This window comes from Delphinapterus leucas, chromosome 13 (assembly GCF_059928025.1).
Source record: "Delphinapterus leucas isolate spDelLeu-1000000601 "Yukka" chromosome 13, BTC_Dleu_Yukka2, whole genome shotgun sequence".
In the NCBI taxonomy this organism is placed as follows: Eukaryota; Metazoa; Chordata; class Mammalia; order Artiodactyla; family Monodontidae; genus Delphinapterus; species Delphinapterus leucas.
In genome coordinates, this window is record NC_143141.1 from 37940352 (window position 1) to 37945816 (window position 5465).

Genomic DNA, 5465 nt, shown 5'->3' on the forward strand with positions numbered 1-5465 from the left:
AAATTATTTTAAAAAAGAGAAGAAAAAGAAAAATGGTGTGGCTTCATTTATGCAGAGACCCAGCTATTGCGTTTTTTGCTTCCATTTCTGCCATGAAATAGCAACCAGACAATGTTAAAACAGGCCTCCCTTGTTCAATGGAAGGTCCCATAAAGTTCATGTCACAGCAGCATTTTTGTTAAGTGAATCCTATTACACTGTTCAATTCCATTATAAATGTCAGAGCTTCAGTCTACGGGAAAGCAGCTGGCCCTGAGTACAATGAAATCACAGGTCAGAATGTGAAAAATATCCTCAAAACACTTATTTAAAGGAACAAATCATAACGGTTGGAAGATATTATCATTCAAGATATGTTTAAAAGTATTCCGCACTCAAATAATAACGTAAGAGGGGCTTCCCGGGTGGCGCAGTGGTTGAGAGGCCGCCTGCCGATGCAGGGCACCAGGGTCGTGCCCCGGTCCGGGAAGATCCCACATGCCGCAGAGCGGCTAGGCCCGTGAGCCATGGCCGCTGAGCCTGCGCGTCCGGAGCCTGTGCTCCGCAACGGGAGAGGCCACAACAGTAAGAGGCCCGCGTACCGCAAATAATAATAAAAATAATAACAATAATAACATAAGAAATAAAAATACAAGGGTGAGAAATTCTGGCAGCCTTCTCATCTTCTTCAACCTGACTTCTACATTTCAACTAGTGTTAAGAAAGCAATTCCTAATGATCAGAACATTTGGCTAAGGATGTTTTATTTTGTTTTAATCCACTTTAATTACCTGAAAATTTCTGAATTGATATTCTAGGTCTTTTTTGTTGTTGTTGTTGCGGTACGCGGGCCTCTCACTGTTGTGGCCTCTCCCGCTGTGGAGCACAGGCTCCAGACACGCAGGCTCAGCGGCCATGGCTCATGGGCCCAGCCGCTCCACCGCATGTGGGATCTTCCCGGACCGGGGGGGCACGAACCTGTGTCCCCTGCATCGGCAGGCAGACTCTCAACCACTGCGCTACCAGGGAAGCCCTCTAGGTCTTTTTTTGTTTTTTTACAGGGGGTGGTGATGAGGTGGAGTACACTTTTTCCAGACTTTTATGTTAATCTCTCTGAATATCTTTATCCTTATACTAGGGCAACAAAGAGGACAGTGTAAAATACAATACCCAAAGTGTGCATTTCTTGTTTCCCTGGGGAGTTCTGCTCTAGTGTGTGCAGAAACAGGTGTTATTTAGCAAATGGCTTTGTGGCTTTGACAAGGCAATGGTTGTTTGTAGATTTTGTGATTGTTTGGGACTTAACGTCAGAGTTGTTTCATTTAGTGGATAAAGTTTTTCTCAGTTGGTCCTGTTAGCATATCAAGTGCTATTTTTTGAGTTTAGAAAAATTCTGAACACTGACTAGATAGATGTATTCATTCACTCATCCATTCATTCACTTATTTTTTTAATATATATTTATTGGAGTATAATTGCTTATACTGTGTTAGTTTCTGTTGTACAACAAAGAGAATCAGCCATATGCATACATATGTCCCCATATCCCCTCCCTCTTGAGCCTCCCTCCCACCCTCCCTATCCCACGTCTCTAGGTCATCGCAAAGCACCGAGCTGATCTCCCTGTGCTATGCGGCTGCTTCCCACTAGCTAACTGTTTTACATTCAGTAGTGTATATATGTCGATGCTACTCTCACTTCGCCCCAGCTTCCCCTTCCCACCTCGTGTCCTCAAGTCCATTCTCTATGTCTACGGTCCCACTACTGGGCATATACCCTGAGAAAACCATAATTCAAAAAGAGACATGTACCACAATGTTCACTGCAGCACTATTTACGATAGCCAGGACATGGAAGCAACCTAAATGCCCATCGACAGATGAATGGATAAAGAAGATGTGACACATATATACAATGGAATATCACTTATTTCTTGATACAAGGTGACTTCCCTAAAGATACCCATAGTGCCAGAAAAGATTGAGTGTATCTAAAATGTTGAGCACACTATGGGCAACCTGTCATTTAATCACCACTCTTAAAAATATAGGAATTATTCTCCCCATTGTAGAAACGTGTAAACTGAGATTCAGAAGGGGCATGTAATTTGCCCAAGGTTATACTAGTATTAAGTGACAGAGTCCAGATTTCAACCTGGGGTTCCTTGATGTAAAACCCCAATGCAACTTCCACTACAACACCCTGCTGTTTAAGAATGTTTAGCAGTTTAAGAATGAGATCATCAAATTATAATGATGAAACGGGACTCCTAAGTTTCGCAACCATAACCGTATGCTGTTCCCAGAATGAAGATGTTTTCATTCAAGAATTCCTTCAGTTTAGAGGTCTAGGAGGCAACTGTTCTATAAAGGAGAGGAATACCAGTACTATTTAAAATAAATTTCCAGCCCTTCGCAGCCTTTTGATAACATATTTACTGACAGCTGGAGATCCTCCTGACATTAGTTTTATGGGATAAAATCTACCATCGCCCCAGCTGCAGGAGCTGCAGGTCAAGCTCACCGAGAGAGAGCGCGTGCTCACGGAGCTAGCCGACAAGGTCTCCAAGCTGCAGGTCGAGCTGGACAATGTGACGGGTCTTCTCACGCAGTCAGACAGCAAGTCCAGCAAGCTCACCAAGGACTTCTCCGCTCCGGAGTCACAGCTGCATGACACGCAGGAGCTCCTGCAGGAGGAGAACCGGCAGAAGCTGAGTCTGAGCCCCAAGCTGAAGCAGGTGGAGGATGAGAAAACTCCTTAAAAGAGCAGCTGGTGGAGGAGAAAGAGGCCAAGCAGAACCTCGAGAGGCAGATCGCCACCCTGCACACCCAGGTCACTGACACGAGGAAGAAGATGGAGGACGGTGTGGGGTGCCAAGGAGGCCAAGAGGAAGCTCCAGAAGGACCTGGAGGGGCTGAGGCAGCGAAGCGCTATGCGGAGAAGGTGACCGCCTACGACCAGCTGGAGAAGACCAAGACGCGGCTGCAGCAGGAGCTGGACGACCTGCTCGTGGACCTGGACCACCAGTGGCAGAGCGTCTCCAACCTGGAGAAGAAGCAGAAGAAGTTCGACCAGCTCCTGGCCGAGGAGAAGACCATCTCCGACAAGGACGCAGAGGAGCGCGAGCGGGCGGAGGCAGAGGCCCGGCAGAAGGAGACCAAGGCGCCATCTCTGGCCCGGGCTCTGGAGGAGGCCATGGGGCAGAAGGCGGAGCCGGAGAGGCTCAAGCGGATCTGCACGGAGATGGAGGACCTCATGAGCTCCCAGGACGACGTCGGCAAGAGCGTCCAAGAGCTGGAGAAGTCCAGGCGGGCCCTGGAGCGGCAGGGGGAGGAGATGAAGACCCAGCTCAAGGAGCTGGGGGACGAGCTGCAGGCCGGCGAGGATGCCAAGCTGCGGCTGGAGGTGAACCTGTAGGCCATGAAGGCCCAGTTGGAGCGGGACCTGCAGGGCCGCGACAAGAAGAGCGAGGAGCTGGTCAGACAGGTGCGGGAGATGGAAGCCTAGCTGGACGATGAGAGGAAGCAGCGTTCTATGGCCGTGGCCGCTCGGAAGAAGCTGGAGATGCACCTGAAGGACCTGGAGGCCCACATCGACTCGGCCAACAAGAACCGGGACAAAGCCATCCAACGGACCAGGACGAAGCTGCAGGCCCAGATGAAGGACTAGCCTGCGGGAGCTGGAGGACACTGGCGCCTCCCGCGAGGAGATCCTGGCGCAGGCCAAGGAGAATGAGAAGAAACGGCAGAGCATGGAGACCGAGATGATCCAGCTGCAGGGGAAGCTGGCAGCTGCCGAGCGTGCCAAGCGCCAGGCCCAGCAGGAGCGGGGCCAGCTGGCTGACCAGGGGGCCAACAGCAGCGGCGAAGGTGCCCTGGTGTTGGAGGGGAAGCGGCGCCCAGAGGCCTGCATCGCGCATCTGGCGGAGGAGCAAGGCAGCACGGAGCTGGTGAGCGACAGGCTGAAGAAGGCGAACCTGCACAGCGACCAGATCAGCCCCTGTCTGAACGAGAACGCGCGGCGGCGGCTGCAACGCCAGAACACGGAGCTCAAGGTCAAGCTGCAGGACATGGAGGGCACTGGCAAGTCCAAGGCCTCCATCGCCGCCCTCGAGGCCAAGATCGCACAGCTGGAGCAGCAGCTGGACAACGAGACCAAGGAGCGCCAGGCGGCCTGCAGGCAGGTGCATCGGGCCGAGAAGAAGCTGGAGGATGCGTTGCTGCAGGTGGATGATGAGCGGAGGAACGCCGAGCAGCGCAAGCACCGGGCGGACAAGGCGTCCCCCCGTCTGAAGCGGCTCAAGCGGCAGCTGGAGGAGGCCCAGCGGGCTAATGCCTCGCGCCGGAAACTGCAGCGCGAGCTGGAGGATGCCACGGAGACCTTGGACGCCATGAACCGCGAGGTCAGCTCGCTCAAGAACGAGCTCAGGCGTGGGGACCTGCCGTTTGTCGTGCCCCGCTGAATGGCCCGGAAAGGGGCCGGCGACCGCTCGGACGAGGAGGTGCACGGCAGAGCCGATGGGGCCGAGGCCAAAGCTGCCGAATAAACACCTCTTCTCCTGCTGCCCGAGCCGGACGACAACGACGACTCCACCTCCCCTTCCCAGCCTCCGCAGCGTCCCTTCCTCCCTGCCGGGCGGCGCCACTATCACCTTCCTGATTCTGAAATGTCTCAAGTGCAGTCATGACCCCTTTCCGTCCTTTGCCGAGGGCAGCCCGCCCCTGCCGCAACGGGACTGTCTTCTCAGCCTGTTGGACTGAGAAGACAGGGCCCAGGGGCCAAGCTGGAAAGGCCAACACCTCTCCCAACACCCTCGGGGACCAAATATATTTAATGGTTAAGGGACTTGTCCCGAGTCTGACAGCCAGAGCAGTGGAAAGGGCCAGGTGATCTCGAACCTACTCCAGGACTGGGGCCCGAGGGTAGTTGATCCGCACTGTTGACAGATCAGTATAATTCAAGACTGCCATCTGCACAGATATTTTTAAAAGAAAAAAAAGTTGTCTTTTCTCCCTCTAACTGTAATAAATGGTAAAATTCCAAGTCTTTATCACTGCCTTTCCTTTGTAACCATGTCTAGAAGAGAGTAGCTTGTCCTACACTGGTCTACACTGGTGCCTGAATTTCCCTGTATCCCTAACTTTTGTATATGCTGCATTTAGACTTACTTATGGCAAAGAAGGTTTATTTTTAAGGAAACAAACTCTCAAGAAATCATGGATATATAAAAGCTACATATGCCTAAAAAGCTCTGAATTCAGGTCCCAGTTGCTGTCACAAAGGAGTGAACAGAACTCCCACCACGCCCGTTTTTTATATAATGAACGTGCCTTAGCATGGTTGCAGCTGTCAACACTACAGTGAGCTGGTTTACAGATGTTTTCCACTGAGCATCACAATAAAGAGAACCTTGTGCTATGAAAAAAAAAAAAATCTACCATTCTGGGATCTAACATGTTGCTGTCATCTGCACAAATTTGGAGAGG

At 51.5% G+C, this 5465-nt stretch overlaps 1 pseudogene; it reads left to right on the top strand.

Moving 5' to 3' along the window:
* The first annotated feature begins 216 nt into the window (after nt 1-216).
* On the top strand, nt 217-4739 carry LOC111186534 (myosin-9 pseudogene; annotated as a pseudogene).
* Nucleotides 4740-5465: the final 726 nt, after the last annotated feature.